This window comes from Marmota monax, unplaced genomic scaffold, assembly GCF_021218885.2.
Source record: "Marmota monax isolate L192 unplaced genomic scaffold, Marmota_monax_Labrador192_F-V1.1 WCK01_AAM20220418_F8-fsc00373, whole genome shotgun sequence".
Lineage (NCBI taxonomy): Eukaryota > Metazoa > Chordata > Mammalia > Rodentia > Sciuridae > Marmota > Marmota monax.
In genome coordinates this window covers 241,122-261,659 of record NW_026692275.1, presented here as the reverse complement: position 1 = coordinate 261,659, position 20,538 = coordinate 241,122, and the positions used below count along the sequence as shown (strand labels likewise).

The 20,538-nt window shown below is 35.0% G+C and overlaps 1 pseudogene; it reads right to left on the bottom strand.

Annotated features, from left to right (window-relative positions):
* Positions 1-19,264: 19,264 nt before the first annotated feature.
* On the bottom strand, positions 19,265-20,274 carry LOC124089912 (L-lactate dehydrogenase A chain-like; annotated as a pseudogene).
* Between the last annotated feature and the right edge of the window lie 264 nt (positions 20,275-20,538).

Below are 20,538 nucleotides of genomic sequence, written 5' to 3'. Positions count from 1 at the left end.
AAGAATGAAGAAAAAAATATCAAGGAAGAAAAGAGAAAAAAGAGAGAGGGAAAAAGAAAATAAGAAAGAAAAAAGAAAAAGAAAAAAGGGGGGGAGGTGGGGCATATGCAATTTCTCTATATTATATTATTCTGGTGATTCAGTTGTTAAAAGTCCTATTTCATGCACAGTTCTTGGTTTCACATATGTTGAGGTTGTGAAAGAGAGAGAAGAAAAGGTAGAAAAAAAAGTCTCTCAGAACACTGTTTTCCTTTCTTCTAGTAGGTGGGGTTGTCTATTCCTAGCTTGAGCCTCTGTGTTCGTGGTGGTGGATGTAGCCAGTGTGAAAGGACATGAGCTTCCACCTGTAGCCTCCCTACTCTACTCTCTGAGATGGAAACCAGGTGCCTATACAGTTTTTGTTTTGCGTTGATAGCTACACTCCCCCCAAAAGCTTGTGGGAAAAATTTTGAGTTATTGCAGCTAAGGGCGGCGGAGTTGGAAACTGGGTACCTGGATCAGCCGCAGAACCGTGCTGGTAGCCACACCCCCGGTTGATAGGTTTTAAGGGTTGATGGGCTTCCTCCCATCTGGCGGGCGGGGGCCAGGGCTGGGCTTCCTCCTCCAGTCTCGGCATTATGTTTTACTACTGAAAATGCTAAATAATACTATTATAAAACTATAAAATAATGATATAAAGACAAATTTTGTCTATTTTTCTGCCATTTAAAAGTTCTTTAAAAGCAATTGTTTAAAGCAAAAATAGTAAAAACATTATGGGATTTATATTAAATATGTAGAAGTAAAATATATGACAGTAATAAATAATTCAAAGGAATGTAATTTTGCTTTCAAAGTGATATGATATTAATTTACAAGATAAGGAAGCATATTGTAATTCCTATATTTTCTGTGTTTATTATGGTAGTCATTAACCACACCTGACTATTTTCATTCATTTAAAACTTAATTAACTTAATATATACAGTTCCTCAGTTGCTCTGGCCATATTTAAGCTGTTCCACAGCCATATATGATCAGTGATTATTGTGTTTAACAAAGATATAGAATATTTCTATTGTCAGAGGAAGTTTTATTATATAGTACCTCCTTGGAACAGCTGCTAAAAATCAATAATTCAAGAAGGCATAAAGTAAAAAGTCAATAAGGGAAATAAAATGAAACACCATGAAAAAGTAAACATATATTCAATTAATCCTAAGTAAGGTAGGAAAAAAAGAATAGTAATAAAGAACAGAGGTGAGAAATAGAAAACAAAAGTAATATTGGATTTAAATCTATCTATATTATTAATTACATTACATATAAATGGACTAAACATTCAAATTGAAAGACATAATTACTCACACTGAATAAATGTGAGAAACAAATGTATGCCATTTATAACAGGTACCAGACATGAATATTTAAAAAAAAATCTTGAAGGTAAAAGCAGAAAAAAGATATACTGTGCCAATCAAAAAACTAGTGTATCTATCTTAATCTCATATAAAATGGACTGCATGCAAAGATTATCAGAGTTAAAGAGGATCAGTTCATTAGGATAAAACAATTCTAAATGTGTGCGTACCAATATCAGAGTTTATAAATACATGAAGCAAAATATGACAGAACTAAGGGAGAAATACAAAATCCATAATCATTGGTGGAATTTTAAATGATCTTCTCTTAGTATTTTGTAAACAAATAGTAAAGATGTAGAAAATTTTGAACAATTGTCAACCTATTTGACCTAATTGACATTTGTAGAGCATTATGCTGCAAAACTCAGGATATATTAGGTTTTTTAAGTGCAAATAGAACATTCAGGACAGACTATCTTCTGGATCTTAAACAAGTCTTAACATAAAACTACAAAGGATGGAAAGCCAACAGAGCATGTTCCCTGATACAGTGGAAATTAATTTGAAATCAATAACTGACAATTTTAAATAACTTCTGGGTCAAAAAAGTTATGATGTAAATTAATAAATATTTTGAAAGTAGTTATAATGACAATTTGTGAGATACATTTAAAGCAGTTGATAAAGGGAAATTTTGTAGCTTAAATATTTCATATTAGAAAAGGAGATAGTTTTAAAAATTATCTACTATGATTTGCATGTCCTCTCCAAAACTTTTTTTTATGTTGAAATGAATTGCCACTATAACATTATTAAGAGGTGAGAACTTTAAGAGGGATTAGGCCATGAGGGTTTCTGCCTCCTAAGTGGGATTGGTATCCTTATATAATATGGCAAGCTTGTCTCCTTGCTCTGTTGCACTTTTTCCTTCCATCATGTGATGATGCAAAAAGAAGGCCCTTACCAGATGTCAAGCTGTCAATCTTGAATTTCTAATTTTTCAGATCTGTAAGAAAATCAATTTCTATTTTTTTAAGAGGCCCAACCTGTGGTATTCTGTTATAGCAGCACAAAACTGAGTAATACATATTTGTGATTTGACCTTATATTAGGGTTAAGTTTGAGAAGCAGAATCAATATTGTTACGAAAAAAGAATTTCTTATAGTAAGACCTTATACAATTATGGGTGGAACTGAAAAAGCTTCCTGAGGCACTGGTAGAGGTGGGCAAGTGAGATCTTGAAGGGAAGTATCTGAGAAGTGAAGCACTATTTGCACCAAAGTGAGAATGTCAGGGGAATTTTGTGAAGGGTGTGTGTGTTATCAGTCAGGCATCTGCTAGGGGCCCAGGGCCCCTGTTGTTTAGATAGGGTAGCAGGGAGAAAAAGAGAAAAGGAGATTTAGAAGACAGAAGCTACCAGGCTTCTCTTTATTTGCCTGGCATATTAATTGACTTTCACAGAGTAATGGATGCTGATTTATTTCCACCTCTCAAATCTCAAGCACCTTCCTCTTCAGACCAACTTAAACCCCTGGATTCTAAAATGAAATAGAATAATTATGGGAAATAGAGTTTCCATTTTAATCAAGTTTACAATGCAGTGACCACATACAATCTGCCCTTTACTTCATCTTTTAACTATATCTAATATCCAATTAAGGACAGTAATAAAATGTGCTTTTATTTACTGTGATGTATTTATCTATGGAACAACTGAAAACATGGTAATTTCTCCCTGGAAAAGGATATACAAAGTACAAATTCATTTGATCTATCTTTGGATGAAGTTTATTTCTCTTACAACTGGATCTCACACCACCTTTTATATTTCTAACTTAAATATGGAAATGTAAGAGTATATAATTAACTATTATTAAGATAGCTTCTGTTAGAAGGAAATGGGAGAGAGGAGACTCACACACACACACACACACACACATATCAAAATAACAATCACAACTCATTATTTCTGTAACTGGGCAAGTAGTTTTATTTACTTTCCTCTTCTACTACCCCTTCAACATTTCCTTTGCCTTCAGCAATTAGTGATTGTGGTTCTTTGCATGGTGAGGTGATCTTAAAAATCACCTGAAGTACTGGTGACAAAAGAAGACTGGCTTCTGGGTTCTTTTAGATTTTCATTAATCTATCACAGAACATGTGAGAACTAATAGATGTACCATAAAATCTTCATCCTAGACAAACTTCTCCTCATCCTTTTTTGTTCTTGAAAACACAGTTTTTCTCTGGTAAGAAGCATCTTATTTTCCTGTTGGTTTTCTGGCACAAAGAATCAAAATATGAATGCAGAAATCTCAGCTTCCACCTTAATGAAACCACTATTGTATTTCTTTTCTTTTTTTAATATTTATTTATTTATTTTAGTTGTAGATGGATACAATACCTTTATTTTATTTATTTATTCATTTTTCTGTGGTGCTGAGGATCGAACCAAGGGCTTTGCTCGTGCTAAGTGAGCGCTCTACCATTGAACCACAACCCCCACCCCCACTATTATATTTCTTGATGGAAATATTCTTCCCTTGGAAACTGAGATATCTAAACCAGCTGATTTTAGAGGTGCAGGGACAGGAAACAAAAATTGTGCTAGATCATTAGAGTTGAAGGAGTCATTCCCGTTTCTGCTTCTTTATTTCTGGAGCCAAGAATCTTGACTGTAGAAAAAAAATGGTACCATATATTAATTGCTGGCTCAGAGTATGTATCCATCTTGGAAGATATTACCCAGCCTTACATATTCCACTTTGTGCCAGAACTGAGTCTTTTAATGGTCATTCCATATTTTATTAGACCAGCTGCTTCTGGTTGTTAGAAAATGAGGCAGTATCAGTAAATTCCTATATGCAAGCACCCATACCCAGGCTTCATTTGCTATAAAAGGAGTTCCCTGCTCAGAAACAATGCTGTGTGTAACATCATGATGGTGAATAAGAATTTTTTCAAGTCCTCAAATGTAGTTTTGGCACAAGCATTGTGGGCAGAGAAGACAAATCAGTATCCATGGTAAATGTTTATTCCACTGAAAATGAAGCCCTGCTTTTTCCATGATGAAAATAGTCCCGTGTCGTCAAGCTGGCGCTAAGTGCCTGGCTGTTCCAGCCATGGAATAGCACTGGACTCTGTTATTTTCTGAATTTTGGGCACTTGGCAATGATATAGTCAGATAAGGCTTGACAAGTGGAAAGCCATGCTGTTGAGCCCACATGTAACTTTCATCCTTGTCTTCATGATCACAGTGTTCATGAACTAAGGGTAGGGGCTGGGGTTAAGGCAGGGAAAGATGACTAACACCTACAGATGGTGTTACATTGTCTATTTAATTATTAAGATCCTTTTCTACTGAAGTTGCTTTTGGTGATTATTTGCATAGATCACAAATGTCTTCGCACTGAGTTTTCTATAGCTCTATAACAAACCACCTCAAACTTAGGGCTTTAAGGCAACCACCATTTACTTGCTCAGTATTTGGATACCTGGTTTGGTCTCAGGTAGAATGGCCCCCCAATGCCCATGTGGTACATTGGTCAGTAGTGGTCAATCCCAGTAGCTACTCTCCTGGGATTGCATGTGGAGCTATAGTCATATGGAATCTCAACCAGGACTAGATGATCCAAGATAGCTTCATTTGCATGGCTTTTGCCTCAGCTAGAATGGCAGCAGCACACTCTCTTGGTCTCTTTCCAATCTAGCCTATTCAGTAGGTTGGCCAGACTACTTGACATGCTGTCTCAGTCTCAAAAGAGAGTGAGAGCAGTAGTTTACAAGAGCAGGCCCTAACAGACCAAGGACCTCCCTTCTGATCCTTTTAATGGTCCACATCACCTCCCAATAGCACCACCCAGGACTTTACAAATGCTAAGCAAGTGATCTACTACTGAGCTAAATGCCCAGCCACAAGACTGTTGTTTTTTATTATCAATTCTTATACTCTTTCAAAGTATACACACACACACACACACACACACACACACACAAAAGGTAAATGATGTAGTTTGAATCTGGAATGGCCCCGAAATGCCCATATATTTAAGGGTTGGTCAGTAGTGGCACCTTTAAGAGGTGTGGATGTTGGAAGAAAGGTAATTGGGGGGTGTTTCCTTGAAGGGATTATAGGATGCTGGTCTCTTTCTCTTTCCAGTTGCTACCAGGTGAGCAGCTTATTCCATCACTCATAGGCTTAAGCAACGGTGCCACATCTGACTTTTCTCTCTATTTTTTTTTTTGGGGGGGGGTACCAGGGATTGAACCCAAAGAAACTTAGCCACTGAGCCACATCCTCAGCCAGTTTTACTTTTTATTTTGAGACAGTGTCTCACTAAATTGCTTAGTGCCTTGCTAAGTTGCTGAGGGTTTGTACTTAGAATCTTCCTGTCTCAGGCTCCAGAGCTACTGGAATTACAGGTTGCACCACTATACCCAGCTCTTTTTTCTCAAAGTTGATTATTTCAAGTAGTTTGTTACAGTAGTGGAAAGCTAACACAGTACATACAGATATATTTGTACTAAACTATTACTTTTGTATTATGATACTACTTTTGTATTACTTTCTTGTAAAAATATGTTAAATTTTGTAAAACCAAACAATAATAAGTATTTACTATGTATTTGAATCCTAAAAATTATGAAAATAAAATATTTGACTTCATAATAAACCCTGTAAAGTATGTTCTAATATAATTTATATGTATAATTTATGTATGTATAAAATAAATTATATATATATAAATATAATAAATTATATATATATATTATATATGTCACAAATAAGGAAGCTGAGGCTTTCAAAATTTTTTTCTAAATAAAATGGCAAATAACAGCAAACTGTGGCATAACAAACTTTGAACTTGAGTTTTTATTATTACTGAGCTCTTCCTGTTAACTATCACTCTGCACTTCCTACATGAGAAACTGTCCTTAATATACCTCAGTATAGCATAGGGAAACTTATTTTAGTATACGTTTGAAAGAAAAAGCAAGTCCATGTTTATTGCTGCAAAGATAATTATATGAAAGAATTTCATTCTGCTGGATAGAAGTCCTTTTTTTGCACCTTAGATAAAGATACAGAAGAGACTAACCTGCCTGCATAATAAAACAAATTGGCTCCCTTTGCACATCTCATAAGATGAATTTTTCTCTAGTTCATCTCTTGGGAACCATCAAAACAAATCTTGCAAAAGAAAAATTCCTTGAGTTTTTACTCTTAAAGATTTATTAACAACTCTAAAAGAACAGTAGAACTCAGATTTATATAGAATGGTTGGAGAATGTATTGTTCTTTCTAATTGTGTATTATAATTATTTGTGAGTTAAGATAAAATATATCTACTTTCCAATAATTTATATTTAACATTAAAATGACATTGAATACGATTAATATCTTTGCAACTCAAATTGCATTTCAGAAAGACAAGCACACTGTTTTAGGGTCATCAGAATAGTTATGTTTACAATTCATCTATGTATTTGGGGTTTTAGATAGGAAAAATTGATGATGCAAAGATATTTTTACATAGATGCTGTCCCTAAAATAAATTCTATTCTTAAAAGAAAAAAGCCAACTTGTACAACTGATCACACAATTAATATTCTTTATATATTTATTAGTCTAGTAGAAATAAATGGATGTTAATCCTAGGCACATGATCTGTTACTTTCCTTTAACTTTTAATCAGAGTAGTAGGCATCAGTAATCTAGTAAATATTTTAATCCTATTCAGGTCTTTATAAGGTAGAATAGAACAACAATAATATTTTATGTACTTGTTTTATTACAATTCTCATCTCACTCTTTGTGATCTAGTCATTAATTCCTTAATTTATCACTTTAGAAATCATGTCACAAGCACTTCCTTTTTGAGTGGGGAACAGAATTTGATATTTTCTTTTAAGCACAGGATGTTGCTCTCAACATCTGGTGAATCTCTGCCAGAAGTGAATCAAAGCTTCATTGGATGTTTTTTATAAAGAAAATTAATTTTCCTTTCTTAACCTACTTCACTTTATTATCATCAGAGTATAATTCAGAAAAAGAAGCATAATATATGTTGACAGGGCCTTACTGCAGAGAGGTTGTTCCAGTTCACTTGCTGATTTCTGCAGGAAAATGTCATGCCTTGTGCATAATTCAGGTAAGATAGTAGCAAGGGACTGGATTGACCAATGATTCCAGTGAGGAAGTCATGTTGGAACCAAAATATTCTATGTAAAATGTATGATATTCTTAATGCTCATATTTAATATTTAATAAATCCAGTCCTGAGGGTTAGTCTTTGAAACACAAGTTCAGCTACCTGACTGGCATTTCTGTTTGCCATAATTAGAGCTGTCAAAACAATCTTTTAAAAAATAGAACCAGAAGGAGGTTGAGTGCTTGTTGTCTGGCATTGTAGCAGCATTACTTGATGTGAATATAGAGTTTCCCCAAAAGGTAAAGCTTAAAAAAAATGCTTTCTGGTTATAAGTACAGCAGTATACGTAAACACACGTGCACCCCAGCGCACATGCAACAAAGGAAGTGACATGTTTCAAGGCTAATGTTGAGATCTCTTTTCTTCAATTATTTAGGTATTTATGAATAAGCAGGCATAACCAAAAATCTATGAAGAAATATAGAAAAACATTTCTGAAATTATATTATAGCATAAATATAGGTCTCCCGTATATTCTTGTAATATGGAAAAGAAAATTGAGTGATATGTGAAAAACATCCTAAAATAATTATTCATTAATGGACATTATGCATCTGATAGAACTGTTTTAACTTTTTATCTTAGAGCTTCATAAAGTATGCAATGGAAGTAAGGTAAAAGATGGCTCATAGATCTCTAATCTCTTTTTTTCTATAAAGTATGTACTTAAGTGATCTAATTTGAAATCTGAGTTTTCTATTTTCACAAATAAAAATTCTTATTATGCATTGCTGTGATCTCACCAATCAGCCATGCACAATTACAGTGTTTTATAAGCCATAGGTTTTACATCAGAAGAATTTCTCCTATTTCAACTTTTATTTATTATAAAATTTATTTTATATTTTATTTTTATTTTATATAGTTTATTCCTATATTAGAAAAAATAATTCTCAAAATTCTCTTCTCAATTCTTAGAGTGACAGTCTGATTTTGTTATGAGCCAGGCTTCTGATTATCAGCTTTTAAGATTTCAATAGAAATTCTGCAACCAATTCCAAGACAGCATTTCAAACACAATGTCAATGGTGGACCTTCCCGCTCCTTTGAAGAAGGAAATGAATGACAAAATCTATACTATAATACCAAAAAATGTGCTCTCAAACTGTCTGACTCACTCAAAAAACAGCAAGAGCAAAAAGAAATATTGGTCCCTGCAATATACTGAATTTTAGACTGTGTATGTTGCCTTTTGAGGAAAAAGGCCAAAGTTATTACTTAAGGGCTTTACACTTAAAATCTCACTGTTTGCTCTGGATTACTCTCCCTTGACTTTATATTATAACTGTCTCCTGCTGAGTGCTGAAGATGGACCAGCTAATGGTTTGTCATTGCCTTAGAGAGCAAGTTGTCAACCCAGCCCAGGAGAACTATTTAAGAAAGAAACTCTCAGGACCAGCAGTAGAAGAGCCCTCCCTGAAGGCCAGTTGACAGTCACATTCTCAGTTATGCTACACAAAGGAAATGCAATACAGCCTTAGAAGGTGACTGGTGTGATCCTCCTGGTGCAGAGAGGTTGCTCTGGATTGTGACATGCTGCTGTGGATCCTAACATTCTTTGGTCTGTATCTAGATGTGGGAATTTCCTCCAGAGATATCTGGAGCTCTTGTGAATGTTCACTGGTCTATAGGACCCTCACAAACAGGAGGTAGCAGGAGAGAAGAGAGGCATAGAGGTAGTTCATAAGAGGAAGGGTTATAGCCATGTAAAATGCTTTATCTATTGCCAACAGTCTCAAGAATATCCAGTCTCTACCTGAATCAGATTCCTTTATGAAATATTCATGGTAGAAATTTTATCATAAAATTATTAAAGTGTTTTTTTTAAGCAAATACACTTGCTTTTACATCCCAAGCAGCAGTGTAATCAGATCAGGGGTTTATACTTTCAGAAACTTTATCCAGAACCCACATTACATTTCTTCCATATTATTATTTTAAAAAAATCTTCATGTTCCTTTATTGGAGCAAGTTTTCTGACAGGTATACAGTGATGTATTTACTAAACAGAGACCTGTGCACAAATTACTTATTATCCATCTAGACAGGTTTTAATTAGGCTTTGCCTCTTGATGGAATAGTTCCATATATAAAGTTTTACACAACAAAAAGCTTTGAATTTGACCAGGCTATCCACTAATTCACCTCTGAAAAAGTATCATTTAATTTCAGCTATATTTTACAGCATTAAAAAGCTTATGCATTAGGTAGCTTTTCAAAGTGCTGCCCTCTGGACAGCAGCATTGAGCAGACAGAGCAGGACATCATCCTACCAAGATCCACACGTTGGTGCTGGAGAATTGTATGCCAGATACCTGGGACTTAAAGAGACCAAAATGTCTTCCTGACCACCAATCCGGACTTCTTACTCTGAGAGCCCATTTTCTTGGCCACACTTTATAGAGCCAATGAAGATATGCCAGCAACTGTCCCATGTCATTAGAGCATCAGGTCTGTTTGATGGTGGCAGCAAGCACTACTATATCCAGGTAAATGAAAGCCCACTTTAAAAACTGCCAATTTGAGACAAAAAATCAAGGGTATCACTCAGAACTCACTTTTGAGTTCTAGTATCCCAAATGACATTTATGTTTTCAGAAACCAATAGCAAATTGTATCCACGTTTCCCAGCTATGGAGAAATTAAGACATTGATTCAAATATCTTCACCCAATCCACGTTGCCCTGAGGTCATCATGCAAAGTGCATATCCAAATATATACTATATATCCTATATAAAGTTAGGGTGACAAAGTTTGACAATGGTGTTATTATATAAGTCAAACTTGGAATGTCATATTAAAAATATATTTATTCTGAGAGAAAAGCATCAAGTCCTTTGTGTACACGTTTAGTTTTATTGTAACAAAGCAACTTGTACAGTTTTATCATTTAAAACTGAGCATCATTTTTTCTTTCCAGTAAAAACAAAAAAAGAAAATTTAAAAATAAATAAACAAGATTACAATAGAGAATGTCAATTTCAAATAAGATCCTACTGATTCCCCTGTCGAGTGGCAGAGCTCATATAATCATTAGGAGAGAATTTTATTTTAAAAGTGTCATCTTAAACTGCAAGGATGTCCATTAAACATCACAATTAAACATGCTGAAGGAGAAGCCATGTTGTCAAAATGCCCACTTAACCCACCCAAACATCTCAAACCCATCCTTTGGTGACCTTCTATAACCCCATTTTTTAAAACTTTTTTTTTCTTTTTTTAAACAAGAAAAAAGTAGGCAGATACATGTTGGTTAATGCTAACTATCCGTATTCACATAGAGACACAGTGTAATCTCTGAGCCCAATATACAGAGAAAGGAGAAAAAAATCTAGAATTCTGTGCACTCCTACACAGGGGCCCAGCACCCTCCACTCCCAGCAGAGTGAGGAAGCAGAAGGGTTTCCCTTTTTCCCACAGAGCATGGTGGTGCTGATTCCATACAGATTTTTGTTTTTTTTTTGTTTTGTTTTGAGACAGGAAGAAATAAAAATGAATTTAGAATATTAGGGTGTAGAGATTCTTTTCCCTTTGTACTTTGCTCAAGGTATTTGAGCACCCTGGTTTGAGAAAAGAGATCTCAAGAACAGAGCAACTAAGCACAAGGCAGGGAGAGGGATGGAATGCAACTTGCTCCCAGGGATTGAATTAAAAATCAAAAAAGAAAAAAAAGATTGCAATCCATTAGTGTTCAATTAATCATCTTCTCCTTCATCCTCCTCTCCTTTCTTCCCTTCATAATCTTCATCTTCTTCACCTTCATCCTCCTCTTCATCAATATCTTCCAATCCTTCTTCTTCTTCATTATCATTTTCTTCTTCTTCTACTTTCACTTCTCCATCATCCATAACAGAAACCAAGTAGTACTGCAATAGATTTGGCCAAATATCATCTTTGATGACCTCTCCTAACTCATCTGCACCTGCAGCAGAATGGTCAGTAAGCCAGGTAAAGAAGCTCTCTGGTTCTTCATGCTCCCTCTTCCTGCTGGCATGACAAGGAGCTGGGATCCCAGCCTTAGGGTTACAGCTGTATGATATGGTAGAACCTAGTCCTCCAGCTCTGTTTTTATCACCTTAACCTTCTATACAGATGTTTGCTAGTTTGCTAAGTCACCTGTCTGCAGAAGGCCTGACACTTTCTATAGAGGCTCTCTGCATTCTCAGCCCACTTCACTTTTAGCTCTCACATACTAAGGTAGTCATTGATAGAAGAGAGTTAGCATTACCCTAGTTCACGTCTAACATGATCCCATGTTTCTCTGACCAAAGAACCCAATGTTTAGCCCTAGGAAAGGTAGTAATGAAGCATAATTTTGTGGTACTTCTTTTCTCAGTTTTGTCACATACTCATCCAAGGAGTTGCTCCATCTGATACCTTCCCCCCAAAACAAACAAACAAACAAAAACCAAAAACCAGGATTACTAAAGAGTTGCCCTATGATGATAGAGTAGGAGGGACTATGATAATTTCTCTAGAGTATATATGACAGACTAGGAGCTCATAGACTTGATGTTTTTTTCATGACTTGCACCTAGTTTAATTTTTTAAAAATAGCTACTAGAATTTCACATTGGGGAATCTTACTTAAAAATCAAGATTTCTACCTTATTTAAAAATAATTAAAAGATTTAGTCTCTCTCACAACACTCAGATGGAAATCAGTGTTGCCATCCCCATTTAGACAACATTCTTATTCCCACTTCTCCCCAGCCTACCACATCATTTATACTACCTGTCTTCTGTTGTCATTTGAACCTGCAGCTTTTATTTTAGTGTTGCATTGTGTACTTACATTAAACCTCCTTTTAGTCAAAGAAGATGCTAAGAAAGGCATTTCCATGCTTCCAACAGTGTACTTTGGGTCGTTTATTATAGTTGGGGCTGCTAACATTGCTCTCACTGTATCTATCTGATCTTATGGTTCAAAAAATCAACTTAAAATGTTGCATTTGTTCTGTTTAAGATTATTTCAGGTTTTGCTATGCATGTGGAAGTTTTCCAGATGTATTAGTGTAAGTCCTTTGGTGGAAAATGATCATATTTTAATATGCACTGAGCTGTATGGCTTGGTCTTTGTTCCTTGTGGTAGAGACAAGGACAATCCATGAGGGCATATCCTATGGCTTCTGTCTGCACTTGAAACATTTTATCCATTTTTAATTTTAACAGCAGTCCTTGAGGACAAATTATATAGGAATGATGAACAAATTGCCTTGAAGGGATGTGTAGCAATCAGCTTTAGAATGGACAGACTCTTTAAAAGTTCATTAGGTGCGTCATAAGGAACAACAGAGAGAAGCAGCAGGTTAGTGAAAAACCTAGTTTCAAAGGCTATTCACCTTCCATTTTTCTTTTAATCTCTCTAGCATGTTTATAGCTAGAAGGGAGCAGGGGATATTGAAGATTTATACCAGAGAGTAAAGCAAGCATTCTGATTTTAGAAAATGAATGTTAAATTATTGAGGTCAACTAGTTTTTCTGGAGAGTGTCAAGAGTGGGGTGAATGTGGAGAAGAAAATGGGAGGAGAGAGGTTAGTGTGTGTGTGTGTGTGTGTGGTGTAATTTTAGGGAAGAATTCAGACCAATTTGGAAATAACAGAGGTACCTGTGAGATTAAACAGAGTATAGAGTTAAAATGCCAAAACTTTCTTCTCTCGTCTACATTTTTACACATCTGCTTTCTTGGCTGCTGCTAATATTTGCATTTTTTTAATGTCTAAGGAATTTCAATGTTGAATAATTGATCGGATTAGTAACAATGAAAGGATTGGACAAATCACAGTTTCATTTACTTTTTGAAAACTATTTGTCTGAATGTGAAGTGGCAACTAAGATGTAAATGGGACAGAGCTGCTAATAGATTGTAGACAATTCATTTTCAAGGCCATGTGATTATTAGTGTTCACTAAGTCTGGAGACCCTGCACAGAAGTATGTTTCCTTTTTATTTTCAATTTCTAACAGACCATTAAATTGTACTGCATTTTGGAATCATTAATTGCCTTTCATGATAAAATCAAAGATATACAACTTGAACACTTAATATGTGAGTTTTATTTTTGAATTGTCTCAAATGACTATATTATTGCAAAGCCCCCTCATTTATAACTTGAAAATATAAGAAGATATACTGATTGGTTTATTTGTCTAGTAATTATTGGATTATTTATTTTATAAAATCTAAAATAATGACAACAAATTGATGATAAAAATATGCATTAGCCTGGTGTATGTATTTTTATTCTAAATATTAAATGAGAAAACCTTAATTACAAGCTAATATTTAATTGAAATAGTTTCTATCTAAATGTGAGTGCTTGAAAATGAAAATTCAAGACAGGTAAAACCTCAGAGATGTCAGACTATCTTTAATGGAAGCCTGAAACCTAAGAAAAATATCATCCTGATTTTCTGGTCAAGGGACTAGTCTGAAACCCTAACAACTGACATCAAAATGATCATATTTATGATCCCAAATTCAAGTTAGGGATCCATTACTCTAAACCAGATTTAGTTATATACTGTTATTAATCCTTATATCCTGTATTATTATTCATAAATATCATCAAATAAGTGACAATAAGAATGAGTGATTTATTGGGATACAAAAGTCTTGTCTAGTATGACGGACAATAGTTAGCAATTCAGACAAATTTAAACTTTTTGGTGTATCAGTGGATGTCCCGAATTCAGAATTACTTTTACAACTTCAGAATGTATATGGATAAGTTAAGAAGGTAATTTTAAGTCCTGCAGAAAGCCTGATTCTTGACGGGAATCCTAATCTAAAAGAAAACTATTTGGAGGAGAGCATGCTGTGCTTCACCTTTCCTATCAGTATCTTTATGTGAGTGAAATCAGATTAAAATAATCATCAAAGAAAGTTCTAAAAGAATGGGGTAAGACTAGAGGATGAAAGGAAGTCACAAATCATTCTTCCTGATAGAATACGTGGGGAAGAGAGGAAGGACCAATTTTACAGTTAGTTTCATTGGTATTAAGAGTTAGATGGTTGATTTATGGTGAGTCACAGATCTCTTTTAGTTTTGGTTTCTAGAGCCTCCTTCTCTCCATGTGCTCTGTGAGTCTGTGCTTACTTAGTGGTTGTGTTAGGCAGCTTTCATTGCTGTGACCAAAATAACTGACAAGAACAACAGAGAAGGAAAGTTTATGTTGGCTTACAGTTTCAGAGGTCCAGTGATGGTTGAGTGATTCCATTACTCTGGGCCCAAGGTGAGGCAGAGCATCGTGGAAGAAGGGTGAGGTGAAGGAAAGCTACTTGTTAGAGTCTGTAAACAAGTCAGGATGGCGCCTGGCATTTTGCCAGAGAAATGTTAGAGTCTGTAAACAAGTCTGGATGGCGCCTGGCAAAATGCCAGAGGGAGTGGTTTGTGAAGTAACACCAGCGAGCCATTAAGTGTGGAGATTCTTTATTGGTTGACTGATGTATCTTAGATAAGCTGTGTGGAATGTATAAATACTGCTCCTGTCCTGTGATAAACGGCTTCCACTCCTGCTGTATCAACATACACAAGTTATTCGTCACCCCCCGGTTATTTTGCCCAGCCAGCCGGGCTGCGGCAGCTACACAACTCATGGCAGTCAGGAAGCAGAAACAGAGCACCAGGGAAATAAAATCCCAAGGACAGATGGCAGTGACCTACTTCCTCCAGCCAAACCTTGCATGTTTGCAGTTACCACCCAGTTAGTAGTTCTTTCAAATTATTAGTCCACCAAATGGTTTAATCCACTGATTTGGTCACATTTCTCACAATGTAATCATTGCATCACCTGCATTAACACAGGAATTTTAGGGGAACAACCTCATACCCAAACCATAACTGGCCGCGGAGTACCCGAAATCTGGAGTCAGTAAACTATTGCCTGATAGCAAATAAGGCCCACCCCTGTTTTCACAAGACCCTGGAATTAAGAATGGTTTTTACTGTTGCTTGTAGGAAGATTCCTTAGAAAACTTGGAATGGAACCACCATTTGACCCAGCTCTTCGACTCCCCAGTTTATATCTAAAGGACTTAAAGTCAGCATACTACAGTGACGTAGCCACATCAATGTTTATAGCAGTTCATTTCACAATAGTTAAACTGTGGAACTAACCTAAATGACCTTCAATGTATGAATGGAAAAGAAACTGTGGTATATATACACAGTGGAATATTACTCAGCCTTAAAGAAGAGTGAAATTATGGCATTTGCAGGTAAATGGATGGAGTTGAAGAATATCATGCTAAGCGAAATAAGCCAATCCAATCCCAAAAAATTTAAGGCCAAATGTTTTCTCTGATATGTAGCTGTTGATTCATAATGGGAGGCGGAGGCAAGGGAAAAATGGAGGAACTTTGGATTGGACAGAGGAAAGTGAGAAGGATGGTGGAATGAGATGGATATTATTACCTTATGTACATGTATAATTGCACATATGGTGTGACTCTGCATCCTTTACAACCAGAGAAATGAAAAGCTGTGTTCCATTTGTGTACAATGAGTCAAAATACATTCTGCTGTTATGTATAACTAATTAAAACAAATTATAAAAAAAGAATGGTTTTTTCAATTTTAAATGGTAGAAAGAAATCAAAAGAATAATAATATTTAGTAAAAATTACATGAAAGTCAAATTTCTATGTCAATTACTACATCTTTATTGGAACATAGCTACATTCATTTCTTTACATATTATTTATAACTATTTTTATACCATAACAGTGCAATACAGACTTTATTGCTGGTAGAGCCTAAAATACCAACTATTTAGCCCCTTATAGAAAAAGATTACCAACCCTTGACTGTAATAAATGGAATTTAAGAAGAGCACCTTTATGGTTTTTTTTTTTTTTCTTAAGATCTAGTCATCAATGACATAAAATCATTTGTGGCAATAGTAAAAATGCAGATTCCTAGGTCCTAGTATAGTTTTTACTGAAGAGAAATGCACTGAGCTATGCAGAACATGGAATCTGTGTTTTTTATATATGGTCCAGGTGATTTTTCTGAACACTGTGGTGCGAGAATCTTTCTGTGCAGGAAAAGGATATAGGGCTCCTGAACCCTTAGGAATGACTTAGGCAGATACTTGGCTCTATATGAAATGTCTTTTATGAATTATTTGAGATAACTAGAGTGGTCTCTGCATATTACTTACCTGCAAAATTTCTATAAAGGATTGATTAAAATAACATTGTATCATATTATATAAAATTATGGTCTCCAAAGTAGAGAATACACACAACTTGATTCACAATCCACTGAGTTCTAGGAAGAAAATAGTAGACTTATTAAATTTTCCCTATAACTTAACTTTGTGTGTGTGTGTGAATGATATATGTACATGTGTATGTGTATATAGACATATATTTGTATATATACCAAGTATAAAAATGAAAAAAAAATGTTTACAATGTTTTTATTATAAAAATGTTTATAATAAAAAGTGTTTTCTAGTTAATGCATTGCTGCTCTTCCCCCCAAAGGCTGTTTCATTTGCAGTTTATCTCTACCTTTCTAAATAATACCCCAATACTACTATTTCTAGATGTTTCTGGTTTAAATATGATCTGTTATTTTAAAAGATTAAGGATCTTGTTCTGTATTTTGCATATTCATACTCTTGCCTTACTGCCAATGTCTTGGTATAATCATATAAATTTTTTTTAAAAATAGTGTTTCTATAATTGTGACAATCATATTACTATCTAGATCTGCTAACTTGATTTGATATATAGCTATCATTCTTTGTTTTCCTTTCCCATCATTCTTGGAATTTCCTTTGCCTCCTTTCTTTGTTTATTTCCCAGTTTGCTCTACGTCATACTTTCTTTTTTCTTGATTTAATCTCTCATTTTGCTAGAGATGGCTTCCTGATAAAATGCATGTCTAAGGGAAGTTTTTTGAGAACTTGTTTATCTGAAAAGGCCTGGATTGTTAGTTCTGATGTGGATTGTACTTTAGAAATCTTTTTCTTCCTAAGATATTTCATCCTTTAACTTTATTTAATTTTTAATTGACTAATGATAATCCTATATGTTTATGTGGTACAATGTGATGTTTCAATATATGTACATGTTGTGGAATGATTAAATAAATCTAATTAACATATTCATCATATTTATCACCTTATTAATTCTTATGGTAGAAACATTTAAATCTATTCTTTGAGCAACTTTAAAATTACATTATTGCTTTAAATAAACTCCATTGTTTATATTTAAGGATATAACATGTTATAAAATGGATACTTTAGTGAAACAAATTGGCATATCCATTATTTGCCCTAATTCCCCCATCCCCATCATGGCAAAAGCAGCTCTAAATGTATTCATTTAACAAAATCTTAAGATACAATGTATGAACTATGGTACTCATATTATATATTAGATCTTTAGATTTTTTCATTTTATATATTGCTACTTTGTATCCTCTGATCTAGCCTCTTTATTTTCTCCACCTATCCACCTACCACTGGTAACCACTCTTTTATTCTCTATCTCTGTACTCTGTATGGCGATTCCACATATGTGTGATATGCAATACTTTTTGTCTTTGATTTCTCTTATTTAATATAGTGTCCTCTAGACCCGAGCATTATTTATTTAATTACTTAATTTAATAGTAATAAGCAGAATCTCCTGTTTTAAAAATATTCCACTGTATATATTTACCAAAGTTTCTTATCCATTCATTTGTTGACAGATTTATTTCTGTCAATTGGTTATTATGAATAATTCTGGAATGAATGTGGGAGCCTGCAGATATCTTTATAAGGTAGTGATTTAATTTCTTTTGAGTGTAAGAGGGATGCTAGATCATATAGTTGTTTTATTTTTATTTTTAAAGGAACTTCCATATTATTTTTCATAATGGTTGCACTAATCTATATTCTTACCCAGTGTTAAAAGTGTTCACATCCTTGACAACACTTGATATTTCTTGTCTTTTTCAAAATAGCCACCCTAATGGGTGTGAGGAGATATCTCATAGTGGGTTTGATTAGCATTTCTCTGATTAGTGATGATGTTGAGTACCTCTCCAAAGACCTGTTAGCCATTTTTAAGTCATTTTTGAAGAAGTGTCTACCCAGATCATTTCTTCACTTTTGAATCGAATGTTGTGTTTTCTTCTTATTAAGTTATATGAGCTCTTTTTTTCACTGTTCAAGGTTTATTTGATATTTCAGTTGGTGTGACACTTGGATAGCTGGTTGCAATGTTCATTTGTAGATCTTTCTTTTACATTATATGGAAATGTACACTACAAGATACATATAATACACAAAATAAAATCCTTTAGAACAGTTATACATAAGACATGCGATATTGGATTTAACATTGGATCCCAGGATGTGACTGAATGAAAAAAAAAGTTGGACTAGGCATGTCTGATAAAGGTATATCACACAACATACACAATGTTGTGTAACATTGGCAGTGGAATCTCAGAGATGGTGGAACTATTTTACACTAACTATTTTAGGACTACACAAGTTAAGTACTACCCAGCATCAGGATATCTGTAAGGTTTTATGCGCCATTCCTATTTCTAACTTTAGAAAATTGATGTTTTTCCCAGGCCATCTAAAGGACAACATGCATGAGCTTGGAGTTTGCAGTCACAATATAGTCTTTGCCAGAGACAAACTAAAATCCTGTTGTGTCCTAGACAGTGAAGTGGTATGACATTAGAAGCCTTTAAAACTGAAGCTTTTTTTTGGATTCCCCAAAGTGTATCTGCACTCTTCTTCAAATGTGCCTCTTCCTCAGGAGTCAGATCACCTTCACAACATCTGAAATTCCATTTTGTCCCAAGATGCAAGGCACACTTAGAAAAACATCATCCTTTATTCCATAGAGACCCTAAATCATAGTGGAAATTGGATGCACCTGTCTAAAATTCTTTATTATACTTTCTGCCCAATCTGCCACAGACAGTCCAATGGTCCAGGATGTATAGCCTTTTAGTTTGATCACCTCATGAGCGCTGTCAACCACCTGCTTATGAACCTCTTTCCAATGTTCCTTATCTGCATCAGTGCCCAAATCTGGGAGCAGATTCTTCAAGGAGACACCAGCAACATTCACTCCACTCCACACAGGTACACTAAGGTCTCCATGCTCCCCAAGGACCCACCCATGACAGCTTAATGGGTGAACTCTCAGCCTTTCCCCCATCAGGTAACGGAACCGTGCTGAATCCAGATTGCAACCACTTCCAGTAAAATGGTTTTTTGGGAAAGCCACTTATCTTCCGAGCCACATAGGTCAAGATATCCACTGGATTGGAAACAATAAGCAACTTGCAATGTGGGCTGTATTTTACAACACTGGGAATGATGAACTTGAAGATGTTCACATTACACTGGACCAAATTAAGACAGCTTTCTCCCTCTTGCTGATGTGCCCCAGCTGTGATAATAACGAGTTTGGAGTTTGCAGTCACATTATAGTTTTTGCAGAGACAATTTTTGGTGTTCTAAGAAAAAGGCTGCCATGCTGGAGATCCATCATCTCTCCCTTCAATTTATCTTCCATGAAAATAAGAGCAAGTTCATTTGCCAAGTCCTTCATTAAGATACTGATAGCACAGGCCATGCCAACAGCACCAACCCCAACAAATGTAATCTTATTCTGGGGGACCTATTCTTCCTTAAGAAGATTCTCAATTAGCTGATCCATGAGACTTGCCATCTTGGACTTGGAACCAAAAGGAATCGGGAGTGCACGTTGAGAAGGCGTTGGGGGTGCGCAGCAATAGAATCCGCACTTAGCAGCAGTCTCCAGCACCCTATATGAGCTCTTTATAAATTTTGGATAAATTATGAGACATATGGTGTGCAAACATTTTTTTTTCTATAAACATAGGCTGCCTTTTAATTTTTAAAAAATTGTTTTCCTTGATTGCACAGAAACTTTTGAGTTGGAAGTAATTCCATTTATTAATTTGGGTTTCATAGACTGAGATTTGAT